This window comes from Canis aureus, chromosome 5, assembly GCF_053574225.1.
Source record: "Canis aureus isolate CA01 chromosome 5, VMU_Caureus_v.1.0, whole genome shotgun sequence".
In the NCBI taxonomy this organism is placed as follows: domain Eukaryota; kingdom Metazoa; phylum Chordata; class Mammalia; order Carnivora; family Canidae; genus Canis; species Canis aureus.
Genome location: NC_135615.1, coordinates 81,440,458 through 81,467,894, shown reverse-complemented (window position 1 = coordinate 81,467,894; position 27,437 = coordinate 81,440,458). Strand labels below are relative to the sequence as shown.

General features: G+C 57.1%; 1 protein-coding gene across 2 annotated transcripts in view; it reads left to right on the top strand.

Moving 5' to 3' along the window:
- The first annotated feature begins 10,774 nt into the window (after positions 1 to 10,774).
- Positions 10,775 to 27,437, top strand: part of ACTL8 (actin like 8) — a 64,571-nt gene continuing 47,908 nt past the window's right edge. Inside the window, exon 1 of one of the 2 annotated variants that reach the window (XM_077899410.1) lies at positions 10,775 to 10,947. The gene's annotated coding sequence lies outside the window, so the exon portion shown is untranslated. Of the gene's footprint in view, positions 10,948 to 14,216; positions 14,398 to 27,437 lie in introns of those variants that run through there. The other variant, XM_077899409.1, reaches the window with a different exon arrangement.

The following is a 27,437-nucleotide window of genomic DNA, read 5'->3' as shown; positions in this document are numbered from 1 at the left end:
GTGCAAGATTTAGGTTAGATTTAAAGGACTCATCTTGTCAGAGAGCAATCGTGGCACTCGCCCTCCCTAGGTGATCGGTCGGAGCGGAAGAGACTATGAATGGGGAAAAGAGGAGGAGGATGGGCTCAATGACCTCTGAATCCTGAAAGACCCGCTTTTCGGTGATGCCCCGATTACCAGCCGGTAAACATGTTAGAGACTCCTGCCTTGGCACGGGACGCTAATTTTTCCTTCACAAAGTCATGTTTTTCTAGACCAGGGCAAACCATTTTTGGAAGGGGCCAAATAGTAAATATTTTCGTTTCTGCAGGCCGCACAATTTCTGTCACAACAGCTCAACTCCAGGGTTTGTAGGGCTAACATGACCACCGGCGACAGGTAAAGGAATGGGTGTTGTCGTGTCCCAATAAAACTTTATTTATAAAAACAGGCGGTGGGCCGGATTTGGCCCCCCTTGCCATCGTTTACTGACTTCTCTCTCTAGACTGTTCTGTCGTCAAACAGGGGAGTTTCTGGTGCTTGTCTGTTTTTTTTTTTCTTTCTTTTTTCCTTTTTTTTCTTTTTTCTTTTTTTTTTGAGACAGCTGTATCTCATTTTCCCGATGCAGAAGGAAATGTTTACTTACGGAGAAAAATTTATATATAACATAATATATTAGAGGGTGAAAGTCCTCGGTAACCCCCTTCCTTCCCAAAAACTGTTCCCAGTTTAGCGTCTGTATATATTTTTATCCTTCGTGCCGTATTCTTTCTAAAGGTCATCTTGCGCAGACCGTATTTACGGAGTTTGTGATATTTTGAGTTCCAAATTGACTCGTGTTGACGAGAAAACTGGAGATGGCCACTGGTTAGATGAGCCCAGGGAGATAGGAAATGGACCACCTGGACTTTTTTTTTTTTCCCCTGGGAATGTCCCCTCCTGGGACCCACGTGGTGTCTTCGGGGATGTCTGCTGTGTGCCAGGCTGATGGGGGTGGGCCGGTGGGGGAAGGGGGTCCGGGGAGGGAGCCAGGCCAGCTCTGTCTGGCCAGTGGGAGGCCTGAAGTCTCCAGGGAGAACTCGCTGAACCCAGCAGAGCAGCAGGGCCCCTCACACACCCTTGACCTCGGGGGTTCTTGGCAGTGGGAGGAGGAATCTCGAGATCCTTACCCTCCCCCACCCTTTACCTTGAGCAAAAATGCATTCAAAAATGGAAAAAGAGAGAGAGTACAAAGAAGGGGGTGGGAAGTGTGGTCTCCTAAAAGGGGCTTCCGTGGTCCCCCAAGGCTCCCGTGCTCCCTGGGGTGGGGGGGACAGGGAACCTGACTCCCCTTGGGGATCTTAATGCCATCCGTGCTCTGAAACGGCTGCCCACGTCCCCAAACACCGGCTTCCTTCAGCCTCAGTTCCACGGAGGACAAAACGTTTCTCAGCAGGGGCAGGATGGAGAAGAAAAGGGAGAACAAAGTGCCACCGGGGAAGCTGTGCGCCCCCACTTGGCAGTCGGGGGGCTGCTGCCCCCGCCAAGACCGGACTCGGGCTCACCGATCCCCGTGGCCGCCGACACACACCCCGGCCCTCACTCACTCATTCCCGGGCCCCGGCATTCTGGGTCATGCTCGGGTCTGACCCGGGGGCAGGGAAGGGCCCGGGGTACCGCAGTCCTCTGTGCAAGGCAGAGCAGACTGGTGGTGACCAGAACAGGCTCGGGGATCATTCAGGTCTGCGTTCAAGTCCCAGCCTTGTCACTTCCTCACCATGGGCAACTCTTATCCCTTTGAACCTCGGTTTTCTCATCTGTAAAATGGGTATAATATCAACACACTAATGATCACGTGAGATGATCCTCAGACAGTGCCCGGCCCCTGGTGAAAGCCGTGGGTCTTGTCTTTTCTGTCCTTTGATAAAACGCAATCAGGGACACTGGCCCAGCCTTGCACTAAGTCTCGGGCTGATAGGCCCAGAGAAAACCCCCGCTATAAACAGTCCATCCTTTTTTTTTTTTTTTTCCCTCTTCTAGAATATTAAGATTCTCAGTGAGTAAGACAGATGGCCAATCCCCCCCAGACAAGAAGCCTGACCGACTTGTTCTGGGCTGTGTCCCTAGTGCACAGCCAGGGCCCAGCTCCTGGAGGTGCTTGGAGCGGCCGCAGGAAAAAAGAAGCTGTTGCAGGTGCCCAGGGAGGGGCTTCTCCCCAGGGAGTGTGAGGGGCAGAAGCACTGAGCGGGGGCCCTCACCCCCCCGCTGCCCCCCCCCCCCGCTGCCCCCCGCCCCCCCCCATTCACGCTGCTCCTTCCCCGAAGCCCGGAGCAGATGGCCAGGTTTTCTCTGCTCCAAGTGACGACACAGATGAATTTTAGGGCAGCTGGGTCCAATTTGGTCCTTAGTTAAAAAATAAAAAAATAAAAAGGAGGTGTAATTAAAACCCAATAACAACCATGGAGCGCAAGTTCACGTCACGGTTGAATTTTCGTAGAAGCTGGTGATGGAGAAGCCAGTGCAGCCCCGCATGGTTCTGGATGCTGGGCCGGGGCCTACCCCTCCCACCCCCGCCCCGACCCTGAGCCTGTGCGGTCCCGAGAGGACACTGAGGGTCCACACCACCCCCTCTCCCCGACCCTTAGCACTCCGGCCTCTGGGACCAGCCTTTGACCCTTGTCCCTCTGTGTCCTGTGGGACTATCTCACCTCAGCTCCCTGCTGCTTTGTTCTGCATTCCTTTCTCTAGGACCACCAGCCACCGCCCCTCACCTCCTCTCCCCACTTCTGCACCCCTCACCTCCTGTCCCCTCTCCTGCACCCCTCCCCTCCCGTCCCCTCTCTTGCACCCATCACCTCCCGTCCCTTCTCCAGCAGCCCCTCCCCTCCCATCCCCTCTCCTGCACCCCTCACCTCCTGTCCCCTCTTCAGCACCCCGCCCCCCGGCAGCAAGGCTTCCCCCCTGACTGCCCCATCCCTCGGGGAGCACAAGGTAGGCAGTGGGCATGGGCGCCCGCCCCTGGTCCTGGCTGGTGGTCACAGTTGGCTGTTCTCCTGCCCCTGCTGTGTGCCCCCTTCGCCTCTTCCTCAGGACACTGGGAGGTAGGTGCTGTTATGCCCTCAGTTTTATAGATGGAGAATCTACGGCCTGGAGATGTGAGGTGCCTTGTCCAATGGTACAGCCGGGACAGGGTTACCTGGGGTGATACTGTGAACCCTGGAGCTGGGTGGCAGGTAGGAACACAAACACGGGTGAGGCAAAGCCCCTGATTTCAGGGAGGCCACAGGCAGGCCTCGCACCAGGCTGACTGGCCGGCTGAGGGGACCGACGGATGGATGGATGGTTGGACGGATAGATGGACAGCCAGGCAAATGGATGGAAAGCCATACTCAAAAAAAAAAAAAAAAAAGAAATAAGAAAAAAAAGAAAACCATACTCAGAGACATAGAGAAAACGAACGAAGAGAAGCTGCTCAAGAGCCCCCTTTGTCCTCAATTTGACGGGTGACCAGTGAGCAGGCCTCGCTGGCCCTGTCATTAGCCTGCTGTGTGACCTCAGTGATCCATTTGACCTCTCTGAGCACAGCGGTGCCAGTTACGAAATGAGGGCTTGGAGGCTGCAGCCTCCGAATTCCCACAGGGCTCCCGTGTCCTCTGCTTGGCCACATCTCTTGACCCCACTGCTGGACGAGCCACGCTCCCACCGGAGAGCAGAGGTAGTTGTGTGGCGGTGGCGGCGGCAGCGGCAGTGGACAAAATTTTAATTCTGACTTGCTGAAATCCTCCGCGAGCAGCAATTACAGGCTGGCAGCTGAGAGTTAGACACTTTTGTTCATGCCCATAAATATTATTTTTTCCTTAATTAGCAGCCAGCATTTGGAAATCGGGCAATTTTTCAATTTCCCCGGGCTCGCAGGGAAGAGTCAAGTTCTGCACTGGGCCCGACAGGGGTTCAAATCCCAGAGCTGAGCTTTCTGAGCTGTGAGTCTTTGGGGAAAGTCCCTGCAACTCGGAACCGCAGTTTCCTTCCCTATGACGTGGGGATGACGTGGTACCTACCTCATGGGCTCTTTGTGAAGATGACATCAGCTGACACGTGTAGAGATTTAGAACCGAGCCGGGCCCACCGCGAGGGCTGCTAAGTGTCGGCTTTGACTACGATTCTATTTTTCTCCGTGTATATTCGTGCGCTCAGGCGGCCGTAACAAAATACCTCTTGTTTCTCTCAGTTCTGGCAGCTGGACGTCCAAGGTCGAGGTGCCAGCGGGGTTGTTGCCTCCCGAGCTCTGTCTCCCGGGCTCGCGGAGGGCCACCTTCTCCCCGTGTAATCACGTGGACTCCACTCCTGGTGTCTCTTCCTCTTCTTACGAGCACACCCGTCCTGAGGATCAGGGCCCATCCTTAGGACTGCATTTAACCTTGATTACCTGCTTAAAGTCCCATCTCCCAGTGCAGCCCCATCAGGGTTCGGGCTTCAACATGTGATGGGGTGGGGGGCACCATCCCGTCCACGGTACCGCGTGCCAGCCATCGGGCTGGGGGTGGCTACCCCGTGCCGTCTGCCCAGGACAGAGGCGGCCTCCGGGACACTGGATTCTCAGTTGTAGAATGAGGCAAACCAGGACGATCCGGGCGTCCAAGGCCCGATTACAGCCTCTGAGTTCTGACCTTGCCTTGGAGGGACACCCGGACCCAGGAAGGTTGCTAGGAGGTGGGCGACGACGGCACCAGCAGAGCTTCTTGGCCGATGGAGGGAGAGAACGTGGCCCTGGGGACTCTGGGAGAGCCTGGACCCTCCGGGGTTAAAACTACCTCGAGAAAGGACATCCGCAAACACCAAGGGAGGGAACCAGCAAAGCATTATCATGATTAATGTTATTTCAAAGACTTAATTTTTCCCCCTGTTTCTGAACTGTTTGTGTGCTGTTGTGCCGAATGCTGTCTCTTGATTCTGAGTGTCCTTCCCCGGGAGTAATTTGGAACAAGGTCAGTGTTCACCAGACAGGCTTCCTCGCCTCTGATGTGCCCCCTGACAACCCTGCGAGGGTGGGGAGGGGGTGGGGGTGGGACAAAGCTGTGAGCGTCAGGAGGTTAGACTGATGGAGGAAGGATGGACCAGGCCTGATGGAGGAGGCGAGGGACCAGGCTCTCAGGCTGTAACCTCCCCTCACCCAGGGGCCGGAGCGGGAAGGGTCAGGGTGAGGATGGAGACCTCTGTTCTGGCTCAGTTCCCGTTGGCTGGAAGTTCTCCATTTCTTTACCTGCAAAGTGGGGGCAAGGATGATCCTTCCCCTTCCGGACGGCTGTGCTAGCTCTTGGTTCTGAGAAGTTTGCACGCTTCTGAGACTCACCTGTGCATGCCCATCCCTTGGGGCGGGGGCCAGACTCGGGATGTCTAGCTGGCGTGAACGTGGTGCCCTTGCTGCTGGACGAGGGAAATGTAAGCTCTCAGCTCCGTAGGACGTGCTCCAGGGAAGTGTCTCCGCTCATCATCACTCCCACGACCACTGCCATCATTTTGTCCTCGTTGTCTTTCTCCCTGGCACCACCACCCTCCTTATCATCCCCGTCCTCACCTGCTTCCTGCTTGGCACCATCATTAGGTCTTGTCTGTGCCTCCCTACCCTCCTTCCTTCCATTCTCCAGAAGAGGCAACCGAGACCCGGATGTGGTCTGAGACTGGGCCAAAGGCCGCTGTGTTGACGTGGACGAGACCTGGCGGTTGGAAGTCAGGAGGCAGATTCAGGTCCCACTCTGTACCTTGCTAACGAAGGCTTTGAACTTTCTAAATGGACGAGCCCTTAAAGAGCATCCAGTCTGACTTCTCACCCCTCTAACATTTGGGGAAATGTTAATATGCCAGAGGGAGGAGAAGCCACAGAGCGAAGGATGTGCATGTGGGCGTTGGACCGTCCTGCCTCCAGACACCCACTTGTCACTCACTAGCTGTGTGACGCCGGGCCAGTCACTTCATCTGAATCTCTCATCTGTAAGATGGGGTGTGAGAGCCGGTTTCCATGACGGCCCCCCATGGTCCCCACGGCCCGGTGTTTACAGCCTTTGTCGGCTGTACTGGGCTCAGACTGTGTGACCAACACAATACAGCAGAAGGGACGGCGTCCCCTGGTGAGGCTGGGAGACGAGGTTATATAGGATGCTGCAGTTCCGGTCTTGGGTCCTCTCTCTCTCTTGTCCTCTCTCTCCCTCCCTTTGATGGGCAGCTCTGGGGGAAGACGGCTGCTGTGTCCTGAGACCACTCAGGCTGCCCACGGAGAGACCAGGTGGTGGGGAACGGAGGCCTCCAACAGGCATGTGGACAAGCTTGCAAGTGGATGCTCCAGCCCCAGGCGGGTCTTCCACAGCAGCCCTGGCCACTGCCTGCTGGGACCTTGTGGGAGACCCAGAGCTGCCCAGCTAAGCCACTCCCGGGTTCCTGACCCTCTTACACTGCACAAGATGACAAGCGTTGTCATTTAGGGCCGCTAAGTTTTGGGGTAACTTGGTACCCAGTAGTGGATAAATAACATCTGGGGATGACAATATCTGTCTGTGGGTTTGCTGTGAGGATGAATTCAGGGAAGCACTCCACATAGTATATGGTGCGTGTTGAAGGCCGCAAGAAATGTGACAAAGTGGTGACAGTATAAATAAGAATATCATTGACAGCCTCCAGGGTCACCTAGCAGGGGTGTGACCGGGTTAATCCTCCCGTGGTTCCCAGCTGCCCGGTCGTAACCATCTGTGCCTCCTGAACCTTGCTGACCTTGGTGGGCACCGAAGGATTTGCCAGGAGGGAAACAGAGTCAGAGGGGGGAGGGGCAGAAAATGGGATAGTGGTGGTGACAGTGACTGGGCTTCCGGGGGAGGGCGCAGCCATGGCAGGCGTGGGGTGGTGAGGGGCTGAGGCACAGGACCAGTGTGTATGCACACGTGTGTGCATGTGTGTGTGCATATGTGTATGTATATCTATGTGTATGTCAGTGCGCATGCATGCGTCCATATGCACAATACACGTATATGTCTCTGCAAACATGCACACGTGATTCATGTGCATGGAGGTGCAATACATGTGTGGGTGCATGTGTGGATGTGTGCTTGCAAGTGCACACGTGTGCATACTCGTTTGTGTGCACATGTATGTGTGTAGTGTGTGTGTGTGTGTGTGTGTGTGTGTGTGTAGGTCACCTCTGGGGCCCCTTCAGCCCAAGACTCGTTGATTATCTGATTTGCTGCTTGTTTCTGGGCTTGCTGTTTGAGGAAGGCTCAGAAAACCATGGCAACAAGGGACTAGTTAATGAGCAGGGCTGGGGGAATCCAGGAACCCGGGCACCCCTGAAGCCACAGAAGGACAAGTTCAGGGGGAAGGTCTACTGGGGTCTGCTTCCCTGGCTGTGGCCCCGTTGGGGCTTCTTTGGTGCAGAGCTGTCAGGAGGGTCTGGGTGGGAGGGAAGCCCCCGAACCGCACATGTCAGGAAGCACGGGGCTCTCGGGGCTCTCAGGACCCACCAGACCGCTCCTCCAGGGGCACCTGCTCCGAGGGCCTGGACCCTGGTCGCTGCTACTCCACAGCTCCTGGGAGGCGGTCCCCAGAGCCCCCAGACTCCAGAGGGGGAGGGTCTCTGACCTGAACCGTGGAGACGTTCCAGATACATCCATTGCAGAGACAAGATGAATGGAGATACAGAGAGGTTAAGGGGTCAGCCTGGGGTCACAAGCAGGCTGTGACAGAGTCAGTGCAGGAATCGGGGGCTCCTCGCTGATCACTGTCCCAGGGCGGGGCCTGTGGGGGGGTGACCTGGGACACGCTGGTCCAGAGGGGTCCTGTCCCTGTGGCTAGCCGATCTGCCGCCAGGAGAGCCGGCCCTCCCCAACCCGCGCACAGATCCGACAGGCAGCCCTTCACCCCCTGGGCTCCCCACTCTTGCCTTTATCACAGGGAGTAAATGGGGCAGAAAATTCTGGGGGAGCACAGAATCCTCCAAATTCGAGCCTGGCACCAGCCAGGCACTCGGATGCCAAGTGGGATGGAAATAGAATTGGCAAAAGGGGGGCCTCTGGGCATGGGAGGGGGCGAACCGCTGGAGCAGCTTGGCAACGGCCTCCCCTGGCTCCTGCCAGCCCTTCTATCCCGCCAGATCCTGCCCGCCATGCGCCAGGAACATCTGGAAGGAAGTTTTCTGGCAGGTTCTGGAGTGCAGAAGGGGGTCGCGGGGGTCCCGGTCACATGTTCACTCACAAGCACCTACTCAGGGGTGTCCTGAGCGCCCGGAAGCACAAGGCACCGAGCGGAGCCCCTGCACCCCCGTCGCTGTCCCTCCCTTGCTCCTGTGATTAGAGCCCATTTCACAGGTGAGGACACTGAGGCTGAGGAAGTAGCAGAGCGGAGGCTTGAAGCCAGGTCCACCTGACTCCCGGGCCGGCCTTCTCCATCTCTGAGCATCTCTCTGAGCGCCCTCTCCACCTGCTGTGTCCAGGGAGCGGTAGGGATACGGAGATTCAGAGGTAACGGAGCTCGGGGCCTGTCCTCGAGGCCCAGTTTAGTGGATGGACTAGCTACTATGTCCGATAGCACCCCCAAAACTCGGGCTCACAAGCACCGAGGCCCCTTGCTCACAGTGGTTGGGTCAGGCGGGGGGGCTCTGCTCCAGGCTGCAGCTTGGGCTATACCGTCCCCTGCTCCTCTTGCACCAGGGGGGCGGCTGCCGTGGCCGGGCCGAAACCTGCCACGTGTCTCGAGGCTTCAGTTTGGAGCGGGTGCCCCGTCCTGCTGCTCGCGTGGCCGGGCCCTACGCTGCCGGGAGCCTCTGCAGTCACGGGACAGGGCAGGGCTGTCTAGCCGTCTGAGGGCGAGACGGGAGGAACAGGGCACGTAACCCGACCGTCCGCAGAGGGAGGACGGGCAGCGAGGACCACCGTGGGGCGTCTCATCAAATCCGAGAAACCGTGGGCGGTAAGACACTCCGCTAATTTGCGCGCCGCTAAGAGAGACAAGCCGCTGCCAACGGAGGTGCCAGGAAGGCTTTCTCCGCGCCTCATATTTTTATTTTATTCTCGCTGAAAGCCATTTGCTGCTAAGACACAGAGGTGACACCCCCATGAACGGTTTTGACCGGGTTTGCCCTCGCACGGGCGCTGGTGTCCCTGTCGTGACCGGCACCGTCCGAGGAGACCGTGGGATGTCATTGATAGATTCTGATTTCAGAGACACTCAAATGTGAAAACGTGTCTTGGTTTTTATGATTTATTTATTTATTTATTTATTTATTTATTTATTTATTTATGTCTTGGTTTTTAGAGTTGATGACATCCGTCCTTTACTCATGACGAGCGCTCCCTCCGGGATGGACATGGGGCGACACTTTCTCTGTGGGTAAACTCACTGTGTCTCCCGGCAACAAGGGGCAACCATGGTTCTCCCTGTTTTAGAGATGAGTGGAGCAAGGCTCAGGGTGATGCGCTGTCTCGCCAGAGACCCATGGTCCTCAAGTGGCCGAGTCGGGATTTGGACCGAGCACCGTCCGACTCCAGAGACAAAGTGGTTAAGAGTGGTCTTTCTCTTCCTCTCAAAATACCCGGTTGTGCTGAACTCACCCTTCTTCTTCTTCTGTTTTTTTTTTTTTAAGGATTTTATTTATTTATTCATGAGAGACACAGAGAGAGGCAGAGACACCGGCAGAGGGAGAAGCAGGCTCCCTGTGGGGAGCCCGAAGCGAGACTCGATCCTGGGACCCCGGGGTTGCATCCTGAGCCGAAGGCAGATGCTCCACCACTGAACCAGCCAGGTGCTCCATGAACTCACCCTTCCTCTTTGGTGATGTGAGCTGAGAAAATGCCTGAGAGGAGGCGAGGGGCAGGACAGCGATACCGCGGTGTAGTGCTAGGCTCCTAGTGACCCGACAGTATGTCAGAAGGAAGGTCACCTGCTTCCAGACCGGACCTGACCATGGGGAACTGGAACCACCCAAAGTGAGAGTACAAATGGTGGGGGGAGGGACCACTGAGCTTAGTGAATTGGGGGTACCGTCAAGTTGTTTGACACGAGGAAAGCAGAGTGCGTGATTCGCTCCTGTATTTATTTACTCAAGCGTACTTGTGTATCTACTATGCGGAGATTGTACACAGTGATGACCTGAAACCGAAACTTTGGGGGCTAATTTTTAAGAATTGAGTTCTAATTGATCTGCCATGAGATGCACAGAGCTTAAATATTTTTAAAAAATTATTTATTTATTTGTTCATGAGAGACACAGAGAGAGGCAGAGACACAGGCAGAGGGAGAAGCAAGCTCCCTGTGGGGGGGCCTGATGCAGGACTCGATCCCAGGACCCTGGGATCACGCCCTGAGCTGAAGGCAGACGCTCAACCACTGAGTCCCCCGGGCATCCCCAAACCTTAAATATTAAGACAAATGTCTACACCTGTGTTACCACTGGCCCACTCACGACGGAAGATATGTCCCTCACCCCAGAAAGTGCCCTTTTCCACGGAAACACCTCCCTCACCACTTTGTTTTAAAATATCTGTCATTAAAAACCAGTTGGCCTGTTCTGAACTTCACATAAGCGGGAATTTACAGAATGTGCTGGTTTTGAGTCTGGCTTCTTTCATTCGACCTAATCATCTAGAAGATGAGTCCACGTATCAGTGGTTCCTTCTTTTTCATTGCTGAGCCGTATTTCTTTGGATGCTGCTTCTCCTCGATCACCATCAGGCTCCAGACCACCCTTCCTGCCTGCTGCATGGAAATGGATCTGGGCCCTTTAAGCTTCCTCCCCCGCCAGCCTGCTGGGCTGGGTCAGTAGAGGGCGCCCCGGAGCCCATGCGGCAGCTCAGGGCCCTGCTTCCTGGCTGGGCTGCTCCCAGGCTCCTGCAGCTCCCCGGGGCCCGCAGCTCCCCTGGCACCGCTCTGGAGGCGGTTCTGTCGTGAGGTGTCTCACCAGAGGTGGCTTTTGTGGTATCGCCTTCCCCCCGGTGCACGGGCAGATCTCTGGTAAGTGCCTCAGGGTGGGTTTCTAGCAAGTTCCGCAGGTGTGGCACGAGGCCAAATGCTTGCCATGTGGTGGGCCGCAGCCAGGTCTTGTTCAGCAACGTCTGGATGGCCGTCCTGGAGGGAGTGTGTGTACTTTGGGGGACCCTTCCTTAGCTCACGGGCTTTTCCTTGCGAAGTTTTCTTCAGCCTGAGGAGGGGACTCTATTGGGGGCCTGTGTCAGCCCCGGTGGGAGTTTCTCCTTGAGGGGGAGGTAGCTCAGTCTCATGGTGGGGGGGGGTCTCTTTTTGTGTGTGGAGGTCTCTATCGGCCCTAGGGCTCTCTTCTTTGAGGCTCTATATCAGTCCTGGGTGAGGGGGGCTCTTCCTCAGCTCTGGGGGGGAGGAGCTCCTCTTTGAGGGGGGTCTATCTCACCCCCCATAAAACCTCTTTTTGGGTGGTTTTATGCTCAATTTCAGCCCAGGGTAGGGGAATCCTTCTTGAGGACTCTATCTCAGCCTGATGTGGGGGAGGGTCTCTTCCTGAGAGACTCTTCTTTGCGGGGGGGGTCTCTCTTGGCCCCTGAATAGGGGGGATTTTTCTTGGGGTCTTTACCTCAGCCCTAGGGGACTCTTTCTTGATATTTCACCTCTGTTGGGGGGGGGACCCTCACTCATCTTTGAGGGTCTTACCAAAGCCCCCAGGAGCTGTTCCTGGAGTGGAGGGTGGCATTCTTAGGGGCTCTACCCCAGCCCTGGGTGGGGTCTCTTCCTCAGGGGGCTCTACCTCAGCTCTGTGGGTTGTAGCCGCTCCCTTAGCTGCTATTCTTACATTAATTACAGTTCTCTTTATTCTTTATTAGCCAAGGCCACATTCATTTAATCCCCTGTTAGAAGCTAATTTTTCATGTGGAACTTTCCCTGTTGGAATTACTGTGTGGTTCCTTTTTCTTGATTATACCCAAACTAGCGTAGAATTGGTGTCAGCAGTGGTACCAGGAGATTGGTCTGCAGAGATGAGATTTGTGGACTGGTTTTCCGTGGGCTGGAACACGGTGCTGAGCGACTTGCCGATGGGAGGCAGGGTGCGCGTCCCCCAAGGTATGCAGTGGCCCTGTAATTAACCAGGCTATCACCCCCAGGTGATTGAGCTGGAGTGCCACCAAGGCACGTCCCTTGGGAGCCAGAGTGATGCTTCCCTTGGCTGCTAATGGCAGTGGTGATGACCATAAGGACTGCAGGGGTGAGATGGATCCTTTTGAGGGCTCTAGAGCTTGCAGAGAGGAGATGACAAGTGCAGGTCCGTTGGCTCAGCTCATAGTCACAGTCCCAGGACTAGAGAGCTGTCATGACAGTCTTTACAGGTCTTATTATTATTATTATTTTTACAGCTGCAGGGCTGGTATTTTCTGGAAATCAAACATAAAATTGAATTGTGTTGGTTGCTGAATTACAACCACAATGGAATTCACATCTTGACAGAACTCTCGTGTGAAAATTAGGGCATTGGTTGGGAAAGAAAGGGACCCTGAAACACAGAACGGGGACATCTGTTGGCTCCTGGTGAAACTGACCATCATAAACCCCACGTGGCTCCAAGCCAACCACCCCCCCTTATTGGAGGTGGTGGCCTTTCCACCCATGTCTGAGGAAGCTGTTTCCCCTCTGTGTAAAAACCCTGTGATGACCTCAGCGGGGGCAGGTATCTTGAGAGGGGTTGCTCATTCTCCTCGAGACTTAACCAAAACTGCCTCTATTGTCACTAACCTCTGACAAGGGCCAAATCTCCGCATGGTGGCAGTGACACACTAGGACACGAGAGGAAGAATCCAAAGCACTGCAGGGCTTCGCTAATACAGGTCAACAGAATTCTGGGGGCCCCGTGTAGGAGTGGATTTTAAGGATTTTAGACCAAAGAGGGCAGGATAATAACACTGTGTTGGGTAGAATTAATTGTCACGGATGCACTTCCTGGAGATTTTGGATTCGGTTATTAGCATGTGCCGCTGGCGGTGGCTCTAACAGCTTACTTGGTTGATTAACTGACATTTGGACCCAATAGTGGCCTAAGGTTAATGAAGCCGTGACGTCATGATGGGGAAGAGGGAGTCCAAAGGTGTGGGGAGACAGGATTGCTGGGCTGGACGTATTACGTGCGATCTGCACCCCCTCACCCCCCTGCCCACTATGTTCCATAAAAAGCAGCAGAAGACGGCGGCATGGAGATGAGTGAGGGGAGCATCCACGAAACGCTCCATGGCTTCTCTCTTTTGCAGGCGGGACATGACTTGAGAGGCTGCCTCCACTGAGATGGGCTCCCTGATTGCAGTGGGCATAAGGGCAGGCTGGAGTTGCAGAGACCAAGGGGCAGCATGTCACTGCCAAGGGCAAGGTGGGCACGTCTCCTGCAAGGCAGCAAGGATGGATGGGCAATCAGAACGCCTGGGCCCATAGGGATTTTGATAGTGGCTAGTAAGTCACAGTGTCCCGGGAATGAAATGAATTACAGCCCACTGCAGTGCTGCTTGATGTATATGACATAAAAAGGTCTGGGTCTGGTAGCCAACGCCTGACGTGCATCGCCAAGACAGCCTCTGCCTCTCCTGCAGTTTCCACGTCTAAGGCAGCTCACGACCTTAGGAGGCCCTTGGGAGGCCAGGTCCCCTTGAGGAAGAAGCCTTATCGTTGTTGCAAGTCCTTAGTTTAAATATCCCTCCAAACTCCCCAAAGGGACCTGGGGTCATTTATCCAAGTGACTGTGGACTGGGGCAAAGGAAATAGGCAGACGGGTCAGGGACCCACAGTGCCACTCTGGCCCAGGACTCAAATTGGGGTTTATGGGAGTCAGATAATAGAAGGTGGAGCCTGACACACAGGGGTCCAGTCGGCCCATGGACCCCACTCCCAGGTCACCGCCCCCCCCAGTTCCCGAACGAGTAATGACAATACCTAAATGTATTTAACGATGAACCGTTCTCTCCCCTTTCCATTTTTATTTTACACACAAGTTTTGGGAAGCGGATTTTATGATTTTGTCGTTAGGTGACAGAAAATCCCGTGGAACTGTGACGGGGTCCGAGGAGTAATAAATACAGTCAGTGGTGACTTCTGGGGCTGTTAGTTTCATTTAAGGGAAGCTATACGGATGGGAGCTGTGTCTTCCTGGGGAGAACCACGGAGTTGTGGTGTGCGGGAGCTCCAGACCACCCTTCCTGCCTGCTGCATGGAAATGGATCTGGGCCCTTTAAGCTTCCTCCCCCGCCAGCCTGCTGGGCTGGGTCAGTAGAGGGCGCCCCGGAGCCCATGCGGCAGCTCAGGGCCCTGCTTCCTGGCTGGGCTGCTCCCAGGCTCCTGCAGCTCCCCGGGGCCCGCAGCTCCCCTGGCACCGCTCTGGAGGCGGTTCTGTCGTGAGGTGTCTCACCAGAGGTGGCTTTTGTGGTATCGCCCTCCCCCCGGTGCACGGGCAGATCTCTGGTAAGTGCCTCAGGGTGGGTTTCTAGCAAGTTCCGCAGGTGTGGCACGAGGCCAAATGCTTGCCATGTGGTGGGCCGCAGCCAGGTCTTGTTCAGCAACGTCTGGATGGCCGTCCTGGAGGGAGTGTGTGTGTGCGTGTGCGTGTGCGTGTGCGTGTGCATGCGTGTGCACTGCCTTGGGGGTTCTAGCTCTGCCTTGAGGGGCTCCTCTCAGCCTGGGCCTGCGGGATGCTTCCTTGGGGGGCTCTCTTCAGCCCAGGTTGGAGAGGAGAAGAGTGGCTCCCTAGTGGCTCCATGTCAGGCCCAGAGGGATTCCTCCTTGATACTATTCTCTAGACTTTTCTTTAATCCTTTTCCTAGCCAGTCCTTTGTTAATCGAGTCTTGGATTATAGCTATATTCTTTATATGGAACTTTTCCCATTCAAATTACCATGTGGGGCAGCCCCGGTGGCTCAGCGGTTTAGCACCACCTTCAGCCCAGGGTGTGATCCTGGAGACCCGGGATCGAGTCCCACCTCGGGCTCCCTGCATGGAGCCTGCTTCTCCCTCTGCCTGTGTCTCTGCCTCTCTCTCTCTCTCTCTCTGTGTGTGTCTTTCATAAATAAATAAAATCTATTTAAAAAAAAGAATTAAAAAAAAAAACCAAATTACCATGTGGCTTCTCTTCCCGATTGGTTGCAAAGGGATTCACCTTGCGTGTGATAAATCATCGTTTGTTCATCCATTTTCACGATGGTATTTCCAGTTTGGGGCTGTTATGAATAATTTGCTCTGCATATTCTCCAGTGGACCAGCCTTTCGGTGTAATATGTTTATATTTCTTGCATAGATACTTGGAATGGGGTTTCTTTGTGAAGGCCAGGCCAAGGGGCTTTCATTTTACCTGGCGGGTGCTGCAGGGTTACTGGGAGTTTTGTGGGCCTGATTTTTTATTTTTTAATTTTTACTTATTTATTATTTATTTTTTATTTTTATTATAGCAGTGGCAAAATTCTGTGTGGGTTCTAGAAGGATCTCTTGGCCCTGGGTGAGCGGGGGGAGGGGCAGCAGCTCTCAACTCCCCACATGGAAGTGCCAGCTCAGCCTAGTGACTCTGGGCCTGTGACTTTGCTCCATCATCTGCGAATCTGTGAAATGGGAACGTTCTCATGCGTCCATAGGATTGTTGGCAGGACCGGGTGGGATAATGCGTGTGGGCACTTGGCACAGGGCTGGCGTGGAGTCAGTGCATGGTGGGTAGCAGCCGACATGCATTATTGGGTGCTTAAGCCAGGATGTCCCAGTTTCTCCCTGGCTCCAACCATCATGTATCTAGAGCCCGAGGGCCTAGAGGGGTGGGGCCCATCTGCCCAGTGCTGCCCGGTGCTGCCCAGCACCTGGCACTTTCGGATGCCCTCCTCTGCCTTCCCTCTGAGAAGTGGACCCTCCAGGTGGCCCTGGGTTCGGGGCTCTCTGCCCAGCCCCCTGACAGTCACCTCGGTGGGCGCCCTACCAGACGGAGCCCTGAGCCACTGCACCTCAGCTAGTCAAACAGCCATGATTAGTCAAATAAAATTTCCATCTGTTGAGGAATTTTCAAGAGTTATTACTGGCTATAAAAGTGATCGGAAGAGAAGGATGGATCTGAGGGGGTAAGTGCCTCTAATTATGTGGAGTGGTGACTTTTAAGTAAGATTGCAGATGTCCTGATCAGAGTGGGCCCGGCCCCGTGGGGTCTGAAAGGGAGGGGGTCGGGCCCCTGAGAGTGGGCCCTTCTCTGCAGAGGGAGGAAGAGGAGGGGCGTTGTATTTGCAGCGCGGGGATCATCGTGGCATTTAGGAAGATCCTGGAGGCAAAGGGCCTGGGACGGTGTCTGGCACACTGCAGGCGTTTGATGGATGCGTTTCTGCTTTCTCTGCTCCTCTCCTTTCTTCCTCTGGGGGCCGAACCAGGCTTCCGGACAGAGCAGCGAGCGCTCTGGGCCAGGTTCTTGCTGTCTTGGGGGGACCAGTTCACGTAAGGTCTGAGCCTCCATTGCTTGTCTTTCACATGGGACAGTTCATTACCAGGGGTCCAGCCCAAAGGAACACTGGGCGGGAAGATTTTTGGAAATGTGGGCCTGGCATCCTTCTGCTACCAATATACAGCTTTCCTCTAGTGCTTGGCTTGTTTCAATCCCCTCAACATCTGGGGACGGAGGTGACCTTGTGGGCAGGAGGACTTGGGGGGCAGGGCTGAGGGGCTCATGTGAGGTCACCTGGATCCCAGGTACTCCTGCTTTCGTGGAAGGGACAGACTTAGAAGTCTACTCCCTTTTTCATCTTCTTTCTCTTTTTTTAAAAAAAAAAAGATTAAAAAAAAATTTATTTGGAGAGAGAGAGAGAGCGCGCGAGCACATGAGCAGCGGGGATGGGCAGAGAGAGAGGGAGAAGCAGACTCCCCTCCGACCAGGGAGCCCATGCAGGGCTCAATCCCAGGACCCCGGGATCATGACCTGAGCTGAAGGCAGATGCTCAACCAACTGAGCCACCCTGGCATCCCTCTTCATCTTATTTCTGATGCTTAACACAAGACTGTACTTTGGGGGTGACTCCCGGGGTTCCGGGGGCTGCAGAGGGCCAGTGAGGTGGGCGGTCTTGCTGGAAGGGACTCAGACATAACTGAGTTCCCAGGACTGAGGGTGGAGGTGAACTACGCCTCCCCGGAGAGAGGGGTTCTCAGGGTCCAGACCCTCGATCGTGGGGCTCTGCGGCCTGAGCGCCTGGAGGCACCAGTCTCCTAGCTGCTGGGCGGGAGGGGGGGGTCCTCTCATGGCTGCTCTGTCCCTCCTCAGCTGCCCTGTCCACCTGCCCGGCAAACACAAACCAGTCCCCCCAACCCCTCGGACCCTTTAAAACCACAGCGTGTGCCTGGGCCCCCACAGCTGGCCACACGTTCATTCCCCAGAATGAACAGCCCACATGTATGGCCGGGGCCGTCCGAATTTCCTGGGATGGCTGTGCCCGGGGTAGGGAATGCTCCCGAGACCCCTTCTCCCGGCCAGGAGGTCCAGGCGTGACCACCAGCGGTGGTTTGCACTGGGGCCTGGAGGTCCCTGGTGTCTGACTCTGGAGCCACAGGCCTGGGGCTGAGGGGAGGTGGGCAGGGGGCTGGCCGAGCCGGGGGGCTAGGTTTGCACGAGGAGCTGAGCCCCCTGGCCCAGTGGCACCCCTGGGGGAGGCCTCCTGGAGTGTCCCTGGCCTCTGGGTCCTCCCTGACAACCTGCTCACTCCATCAGCTGCGGAGGGGACCAGCGGGCTTCCGGCTGTGCTGCTGGCCGTGTGGCCTGGGCAGGACCCTGACCTCTGGGGACTCAGTTTCCCTCCCTGTGAGTGGGGTTGATAAGGCTGACTCGCAGGGTCCGGTGACAATGGAATGAGCATGGGGCTGGCCCCTCGCTCGCCTCTTCGGGTCAGAAGAGGAGAAGGGCTGGGAGGCATGTGCCTTGCTTCAGGCTCCTGTGTCTGAAGACCGAGACCTCTGCGGAGGGGAGGCTTTTGGGGCTGGAGCCAGCTGAGGTCCTGGAAGCCTCCCCTGCCCCGTGATGGGGTGGGTACCCAGGAAAGGTGCCTGTGGGCTCCGGGACAACAGTGGGATTTGGGCCGGTTTCGTTCCTGCCTGGGTAGCATGACGTCGGCGGCGGGCCTGGGCACGGCCCCCGGTCACTGGTGCTCCCCGATCCTCTGTTCCCCCGAACCCTTCCCCAGGTCCCACCTCCTTGGGGGGCAGGATGGAGACATAGCCGTCAGCTGTCCTGATTTTACCCGTGATGAACCGGGTTTAGGAGTCTGGGCTGGTGCAGCAGGTCCAGCTGGTGTCGGGCCGCAGCGCTCACACTTCCTGTCATTGTGCCGCAGTCAGCACTTCCTCATCGAACCGTGCCCTCTCCCGCCAGATGCCGTGCCAGGGGCAGGAGACCCGAGGACGGCCAGAAGCCAGCCCTCCTGGCGCCTCTGCTTGGGCGGGGAGACAGACGATCGGCAAGCAAACCCAGGCACAGAAAGATTTCTCAGCGCTCAGCGCCCTGAGGCTGGGCCGTAGAAGCACTAGGTGTTATGTGGGGCTGGGGAGGGGGTGCGGGGGTCTTCGGGAGGGCCCCCTGAGCAGATGACATCGCTGGTTCCCTCCTGGTCACATGTCTATGCCCCCATCCCATGCTTTTCCTATTTCAAACCCAGGGAGGCTTGGGTCCTGTGCGCCCGGGCTCCCCCCGGCCCAGGCATGGGGAGCCCCAGGGAGCTCGGAGGGCCCCCCCACCAGTGCCCCACGCTGCCCTCCCTTCCCTAGCGCTGAACCCTGGATGAAGGACCTGGACCCCTCTCTGTGCCTTCCAGGGTCTCTTGCTTCCAACCTGCGAAGAAGGGGGTCTGGTGACTTCCCTCCCGGAAGGAGGGGGGAGCCGTGAATCCCTCTGCTGCCTGGAGAGGTATCCTAAGGGGCTGGTTACATTTTCCTCTGCCTGCTTCATTAGCCAGAGGCCTTCTCCACGGGAGGGTTCCTAAGACTTATGGGTTCGTGCGCATGCCCTGGGCACAAGAGGGCTTAGGGCAAAATGATCCTTAATGTCCCCTCGTCCCCCAACCCCACCAAGAATGAGGGGCTGGGAGCCTTGGAGCTGACAACGTATAGTGTGTGCAGAGGTGGGTGTCTGCCCTGGGGGAACTTTGAGCCCGAGCTCCACGCCTCGCCGGCTGATGGTCAGTCTGAGACTCAGTTTCCCCATTGCTAAGCGCAGAGGGTAACCTCAGTGTGGCCACCAGGGTTAAATGAGACAGGGGGTCCTCTGTGCCTCCCATCGTGGCCGTCACCGTTTTTGATGACGTGTCCCAGACCCAGAGGGCAGAGGATGGAAACAGCCACGTGGGTGCGGCTGCGTAAGGTGGGGGAGCCAAGGGCAGGGCTCGCGGAAGGACTGGCCCCTCGACATGTGCTCAGGCCTCTGGCTGGGCCTCCCCTTGGTGGGTGGCTCTGGGCCAGGCCTTGGGGGTGACCCTGAGGTCCTCCTTCCTGAAGGTCCCTCTGGCTTTCCAGGGGCTCGGCCTCCTGACGGCCCCCTGTGCACCCAGCCCGAGGCCCCGGGCGGCCTCCCCTCCTTGTCTCACCCACGTGAGGCCGCAGCCTCCTCTCCCTTCCTGGCTTTTGTCTTGGGCTCCTGGGGACGGCTGTGGCCGCTCTGCTCACGCTCTGTGGCCCCGTCCGCAGCCCAGGACGGCGCTGGATGGTGTGCAGATCGCACCGGGGAAGAGCCGCCCCGTGGAGACTTTGGTGTCGCTGTGAGCGGTGGGATGGGGGCTGCTGAGTTCTGGTCTGTTCTAGGGCGTGGCCATTTATTTGTGGGGCCACCTGCACCCCGAAGCCCTGCCACCTCCGTGAGAGAAGTGGAGGGACGCCCCCCACAGCGGTTCTGAGGACCAACCGTCAGACTTGCCCCCAGCTTCCAAGGCCTCGTGACCTGCCTACGCCCTGCCCTCCACTCCCGTGGCCTCTGGTTGATGCAGCTAAATGCCTCAAGCCCTTGACGTTTGCTGGCTCTGGGCACGGCCCCTGTGTGCGCCTTATTTCATTTAATCCTTACGGTAACCTGACGGGACGTTCCTCCCGTGACGCCCCTTCAGTCAGATGATGCAAGGATCAGCCTTATTCTGTGGGGTCAAAGGGCAGGACTGGGTTCCCAAGTGAGAACTTTGCAGCAGGAGTGGGCCAGCCTGCCTCATGGCGTGATGGGCTTTCTAGTGAGGTGGTGAGCATCCCGTTGTGGGGAGTATTCAAGCAGGGGCCGATGGCCATTGTTCTGGTGGACAGAGAGGACCGTTGTCAGGTGGGAGGGGCTGGCCTGGGAGGCCTCTGAGGGGCTTCCACCTATCAGATCACGATCCCTTGAGCCTTGAATTCTCTGCTCCTTACAGGAGATGGAATCAGAAGCAGGCATTTCAGTGCCTGGATCTCCGGTCCTCCCCCTTCTTCCACTTAGCCCAGGTGGCCAGGTTCAGAGCAGGTCACCTCTGTGTCTTGCTCGGTGGCAGCACGGTGGCCCATGGGTGACTTGGGGATGGAGAAGGGCTTTGATCTAGTTAAATATTTCTCCACTCGCTCTGCTAAGCACTTACCTTCCCTTGAGCACCGGCTGTGAAAAGCAGCAGGTAAAGGGCAGCGAGCCCGGGGCTGTGCAGAGGGTGTGACAGGTGACAGCCGCCTGTCCTGGTCGGTCCTGGTCCCTGGGGCTGGGGGTTCTCATCCCCTTTAGTTCACGGTGGTCTCCCAGTGGCCAGGGCAGGGGCTGGCAGGAGGCAGGGCTCACGCGATGGATCTGCCCCTCTCCGTGGCCGGCTCCCCACCACCAGCCCTAGTTTCGCCCCTTTGGAGGCTCTGCCCTGAGCCAAGGGCCACCTCTACGCACCCCGTCGTCCCTGCTTACCTCACAGCATGTGTAAATGTCCTGTGTCTCCTGCCCTGCCAGGTGAGGTCTGGCTCGTGGTGGGTGCAGCTGCCCCCAACATGATGCCTGTGTCCTCAGCCGTGAGGCTCTCCTCCTGCCCGCCTGGCTTAGCAGCAGTTGTGAGCTCTCGAAGTGACACGGGCGTCGCTCCCCGGGGCCCCGGGGCGAGGCAGAGGTCCCCCCGGGCTTGCTCCCTCAGCTCCCAGGGCGCTGGAGCTCACCCCAGGTTTGAGATCCGCCCGAGTTCGCGCAGCCAGCCCTCCTGCGGAGTAATTACTATAATTTCCCTGCACAACCCACAGCTCTCGGGTGATATTGTGACCGAAGTGTGAGCAGCGGGAACGCTCCCTGCCCTTGTAATTGAGGGTTCGGAGGCATCGCTGACATCTCCGAAGGGAGCTGGTGCTTCGCCGCGTGTGTCGGCGGCGTCACCTTTGAACTCTGGCTTTTTGACTCCTGGGCTTGCTCACACACGCAGCGAGGACTCACGAGCGGGACGCGTTGCTCACCGTCCTCCCCGGGGTTGTGTTCGCATCCCTGGTCCGGCCTGGAGCCTCGCGGCAGCCCCCCGGGACCCGGCCCGGTCAGGTGGAGTGGCTGCACGTGCGGGGAGGCTGTGCCGCGTGGACCCCCGTGTTCTCTCGCCGTCCCCATCCCCCCGCTCAGCGGCCCTGCCGCAGGGGCCCTCCTGACGACCCTGCCACCTGGCTCAAGCCTGTCACGCAAGAACAGTAATAAAAGGGAAAATCATGACCTCGGGCACTCACGGCCTACAGGTGCTGTGGTCTCGCCTTGTAAGTGGGGGCGCATTGTACCTCCTGGCCACCCGCCACGGCCCCCAACTTACAGACGAGGGACCTGCAGCCCAGGGAGGGGGTGCTGCCAGGGGGCAGGGAGCCGGGAGGTGATAGAGCCTAGCCTGGAGCCCAGGCGGTCTGCAGCGCCGAGCTCCTAACCAGCCAGCATCCTGGACGTGCGTTTCTTGCTCATTAGCCCATTGGTTCCCTCACGCATTCACTCATTCGTTCCTCACTCATTCGCTCACTCAGCCTTATTTACGGGCCCCCGGTCGTTGCCAAGCATTGTTCTGGGTGTTAGGGATTCAGTCCTGAACAGAACAAATTTCCCACCCCCGTGGAGTTCCGGTTCCAGTTGAGGGAGACAAATCACAAGCAGACAAATGCTGCAGATTCAGATTGGGAGAGCTCGGGAGGAAAATGAACGGAAAGGGGATGTCGAGTGATAGCCAGTGGGGTCAGGGATGGGCTAAGCAGAGACGGGAGGGAAGCGTGAGAGCAACATGGGGAAGAGAGTCCAGGCGCAGGGAGCGGCGTGTGCAAAGGCCCTGCGGTAGGTCTGTGTAAGGCACGCTTGAGGACCTGTGCGGAGGGTGGTAGGAGGTAAGGTCAGAAAGCTGGATGGAGAGTTGCTGGTGGTGGTGATGGTGGGGGGTGTATTTGAGTGCATCCCTCCCCCTGCACCCTGCTCCCCGAGGGAATGACATGATCTGGCTCCCCCTGTTGAGGACAGGCTGTTGGGGTGAGGCAGAGGCAGAGGGACAGTGCAGAGGCCATCGAGGTGGTCTAGGGGAGAGATGATACCGGCTGCTTTGACCAGGGTGGTTGTAGGGAGCCTCTTCTTGGAAATCTCTCCTCTTGACCCTTCCTTGTCCGGCTGACTTCTGCGTGTCCTTCCCTGGCCGCTGGACCTTGCCTGCGCTTGTGCTGGCGTGGGCTCGGCTGCTTCTGTGCCCCGGCCCCGGGGCGCTGCCCTTGTTCACCAGCCCCCGGGTGCTTCGGAGGCCCTCTGCTCTTGGCGTGTTGAATGGAGACCCGCGCACGCCGTGTTTACCCGACTCAGGTGCTCACTGTCTATTTTTGGCATCTGCAGAAATACCTGCTTTCTATGTGATCTGCTCGGTTCCATCTGTTACCTTTATTTTATTTTTTTTCCCCAGACAAGAGCCACCCCTGCCCCGTGGGGCTTCTCGGGGGGGTGGGGGGCTCACTCGGATTCTGTGGGCCGACACCGGGAGGAGCTAAGCCCTGTTACTTAATCAGCTGGCAGCTTGGCCTTTTCCTGAAGGCGTGAGGGTCGTGGCGTGTCTGGCTGTGCCAAAGTCCCTCTAACAAGACCGGGTGTCTGTGGGGTTGGTTCTGGGAGCTGGGTGTGCACGTGGATGTGATGTGAGGCTTAGAGATTCTGGGAGGGCTCGTTTCTTTGGGGGGGGCGGTGGGGGAGCAAACCGTGGGAATAGGGATGCAGAGAAGGCCGACATCAGCAGGGAAGGAAGTGATTAGGAGGCAGCTCGCAGAATCTGAGGCTTGGCTGGGGGACTGGCCTGGAAAGAGCAGGAACCAAAAGTCGTCTGAGACCCCATGGGGATGGGTGGCCCCAGCCGGCTTGGGGTGATTCTGCAGGTCTGGAAGTCCGGGTCCCGGGAGAGAAGGCATCTAATGGACGGGGTTTTGGCCACTTGACCAGCCCTGGTTTGGAGGTGTGTGGGGCCTCATGATCAAGAGTCCCGCCAAGAGTGCATTTTGGAGGGGAGGTCGGTCCTGCAAAGGCATTTGGGTATGCCAGTGTCCAAGGAGGAGGGGACGGGTGCTGGGCTGTCCCCTGCAAGGACCTCAAAGCTGTGTGAGCTGTCCTGACCTTCGAGGTGCCAAGGGCAGAGTCTACCCACCCAGAATGTTAGAGTCCTCCAAGTGATTGGCGGAGCGGAGTTCGGAGTGGCTTCCGGGCCCAGGGGAGGTTGCAGCGGCGCTAGGTCCGGTCCGGCTGGGCCCCGAGGGCCGGGGGTCTTGAGGTGGGAGGGGAGGGCTACTCCGTGTGAGGCTCCCTGCTCGAGGAGAGTCACGGAGGGAGGCTGGGGCGGGCCTGCTGGCTTTCGTGGAGGTGGACAGCTGCTGGTGAGTCACTGGTAGGGAGTGGGGAGTGCTGCTGGAGCCACAGGCCGAGTGTGGTGCTGAACCCGGGTCAGAGGGGTTCAGACTTAGGAGGGTGGCTGCGTCTGGCTGGGCTGGAAGAGGGGTGGGAGGAGTGCATGGGGGGAGCACCCACTGTGTACCTACGCTCCACTGAGTGTTTCGTTGCGGTCTTATCTGACCTGCACAGCAATCCTACTCGGTAGTACTGCTGCTCACCCCTCCTGCACAGAGAAAGAGACAGGGGTCCGAGAGGTTACGTGACTTGGTCAAGGTCACACAGCCAGCAAGTAGCCGACAGGGAGCTGGGTCCCAGGCCCGGCTGCCATTCTCTACTCGTCCGGGTTACAGGATCATCAGCTGTGAAGCCGGGCAGCCCGCTGACCTTCTCTGCGCTTTAGCCCACTTGGTTTGCTCCCTCCGTATTCTCGGGCACCGTGGAGCATGGCTGTGGGCAGGCAGGCGTGGCCACTACAGGGAGGGGAGGGGGCTGCAGCGGCCCGAGGAGACTTTCTCCTTTTTTTCCACCCTCCCTCCCTCCTGCGAAGTGCTAGAACAAAGCCGGCAAAACTAGAGTCAGCAGAAAAATCTAATTTTCACCTTGGACACGTTTGTAGCTGACAGATATTAACCCAAGCTCTAGACTTTCCTTCCAGACAGGTCTGAGCTGAGTCCTGCCCTGGACGTTGGGAGGCCAGCCCTGTCATGAATTCACTGTTGCAGCTGAGGCAAGGTGTTTCTTTTCCGTAGGCCTCAGTGTTTCTATCAGTAAAATGGGAGTGGAGGTACTCGGGGTGGGGTGTCACGGATGCAGACGCCTACAGGGGCCCTCCACCCTCCGGGGAAGACAAAGGGGTGAATGGGTGAGGTGCGGGAGGGAAGAGGATGCTGGGAGTAGAGGGGACTGGGATGGGGGGGCCCTGCCCTGCCTACGGTGGCAGTTTCTGCTTCGGGCTAAGCAGCTGTCACTACGTAGGGCTGCTATTGCCCGATTTTTGGATTATTTTAAGAAAAGCCTGAAATCTGAGCTGTGCTCCAAAATCTTTCAAAGTGTAAAGGTTAGCAACTCATTGATACATTTTTGGGAAAAACGTCGTGCGGACCCATGAAAGCAGCGTCCTGGGCCGAAACCGGCAATGGGTCACCCGCCGGCAACGCCAGGGGCTGACTGGCTCGTTTGGGTTTCTTCTGGCCGGGGTGAGACAGAGCTACGTTTCATATGCATATAAATAAAAGTCAAATATTTGCTTTCTAGATGTATTGATTTGTATTTATTGATGAGCCCGAGGTTTATAATGTGCATCTGAGCTGAGGAATAACAGCGGAGTAGAAACCTCTTGGAGAAACTTTAATCACAGAATAGGAGTCCCCGCGCCCGACTTGCGTCTGTCTGTAATCCTTCCTGGTGCAGACACAGCCTAGCCTAGTTTCCATGGCAACGGGGCATGCTACCTTGAGAGAGAGGAAAGGAGGGCGGGTGGCCTTGAGATTTCTCTAACCTGGGGCGCAGACCCGGGGACTTCTCCTTTCTACCTTTGCAAGATCACGGGCGGGACTTTGAAGCCCGTGGGCTCTCAGGAATTTGTAGGGACCTCTGGTTAGAGCTGTTGACGTCGTCACATCTGCTCCTGGTTCCCGGTTTGGAGGGTGCTGGTGGATCAGTTCTGTAGTCTTCAGAGAGCAATGGGTCTATTGGCCCTCTTTAGGGCGTGCTTGGGAAAGGCCTAGAAGAGCCAACAGGGTTGGCAGGGGCTATGGCGGTGATAGCCGAGCAGGTGCTCTGGCCATTCCCACCATGCACGGTGAAGCCAGAGGGCCCAGGGAAGAAGGGTGACTGCCCTGGTGCTGTCAGCCCCAGGCAGTGACAAGAATAGGGCAGTGGGTAAGGCGCAGACATTGGAGTCCAACTGCTTGAGTTCGAATCCTGATTCCACCCGGTGAGGCTGGGGGACACGGACAATTTACTTAACATCTCTGAGCTCCTGCATCCTTGTCTGTGAAATGACTGTAGTACTAACTTCCTCGTAGGCTAGTAGGATAGCGATGGTACGTGCAGAACGTGCAGACTGTAAGTCAGCAAACTTCTTCTGTAAAGGACCAGATAGGAAACATTTCGGGCTTTGTGGGCCGTGTCGTTTGCCAAAGTCATCGAGTCTGCCGCAGTGACTTGAAAGCAGCCACACACAATATGTAAATGATGGACGTGGCGGTGTGCCAATAAAACTTTATTTATAGGTCCTGCAATTTGAATTTCATATACTTTTCATGTGCCACAAAAGAGTCGTCTTTTTCTGATTTTTCACTCCCACCCCCCCGCCAACCCTTTAAAAGTGCAAAAGCCACTCTTGGCTCGTAGGCCGTGTAAAAGCCGGCAGTGAGCCAGATTTGGCCCTTGGGCCACGGTTTGCTGAGTCCTGGTGGAGGATGATGCCGGTTACGTGTTCATTAAGTGTTAGTCACTGATACTACCTTTATCTTCGCCATGATTCTTTTCATCCTAAGAGGGTGGATTGGAGGCCGTAAAATATTTGGCCCAGAAAGAGATGACTTGGGCCGGGCCGGGGGAGGGAGCGTGCATAATAACCATGCTCAAGAAGGGAAGATCTTATCCCAGCTGGGGTACCCTCCGGTATTTGTGGGTAGAATTGACAGGGAGAGGGATTTTTGGCTGAGGTCTTGCAGCTCGTTGGAACAGACTGCCTCGGGCGGAGTGAGCTCCTGTCACTAGAAGGGCTCGAGCAGAGGCCAGATGCCCCCGACGCACTGCTGGGGGACACCGGCTCGCTGGAGGAACAGACTGCTGGGGTCTGAGCTGGGTTCCTCCAGCTCCAGCTAGTGGGGGGAGCGGGGGGGGGCAGGCAGTTCCTATTTTCCCACAGTCCCTGTTCCTCATACTCAAAGCCCCTTGCCCTCTTCCTTCTCGAATAATCCAGTGATGTGCACGGGGCCAGCATTGCCCCCATTTACCCGGCGTGTGAGCTGGGGGGAGAGAGGATGAGCGGGACACTTGGATACACCTGCTGGCTAGGCGGGGAGGCGTGCTCGGTGGTCCTGCATCTGGTCCCCGTCCCAGCTCTGCTGCTTTCGTCTTTTGTGCTCCAGGGTTTAGAGGGTATTTACCCTCTCTGAGCCTCAGTTTCCCCATCTGTAAAGCAGAGGTATATAAAGTGGTACCTGGTGGAAGGTAGGTTTTCAAGCAGTGCTCATTGGTGTCCCCTGGGATCCCGGCCTCCCGTCCCGGGACTGGTGTGTGGCCCAGGAGGGTCAGGAAGGAGCCTGGCCTCTGCGATGTGGCTTGGCCACGGGCAGTTTGCAGTAGGGGAGCCCTCTCCTGAACCCGTGGTGCCGGCATCTCCGGGGAGGAAGAGTCTGGGCTGCCCATGGGCCGGGGACCTTCTCCACCGAGATAGAGAGACATCCACGCTGGTCAGGGAGTCGTTGCCCTGGGAATGACGTCCAGAAGGCCCAGAAAGCAGAGTGAGCTCTCTCTGCACCTGTGGGGCTACTGTACTCTGGGGCCCGGGGCAGGGACGGTGCCAGGGACAGTAACTGGGAGAATAGGGCAGCCCAGGGTCACACCTCCCCCCTTGCCCCTGCTCTGTGTGCTGGGCCCTCTGTGCGAGTGACTTGCACGGGGCACCCCATGAATCCTCACAGCC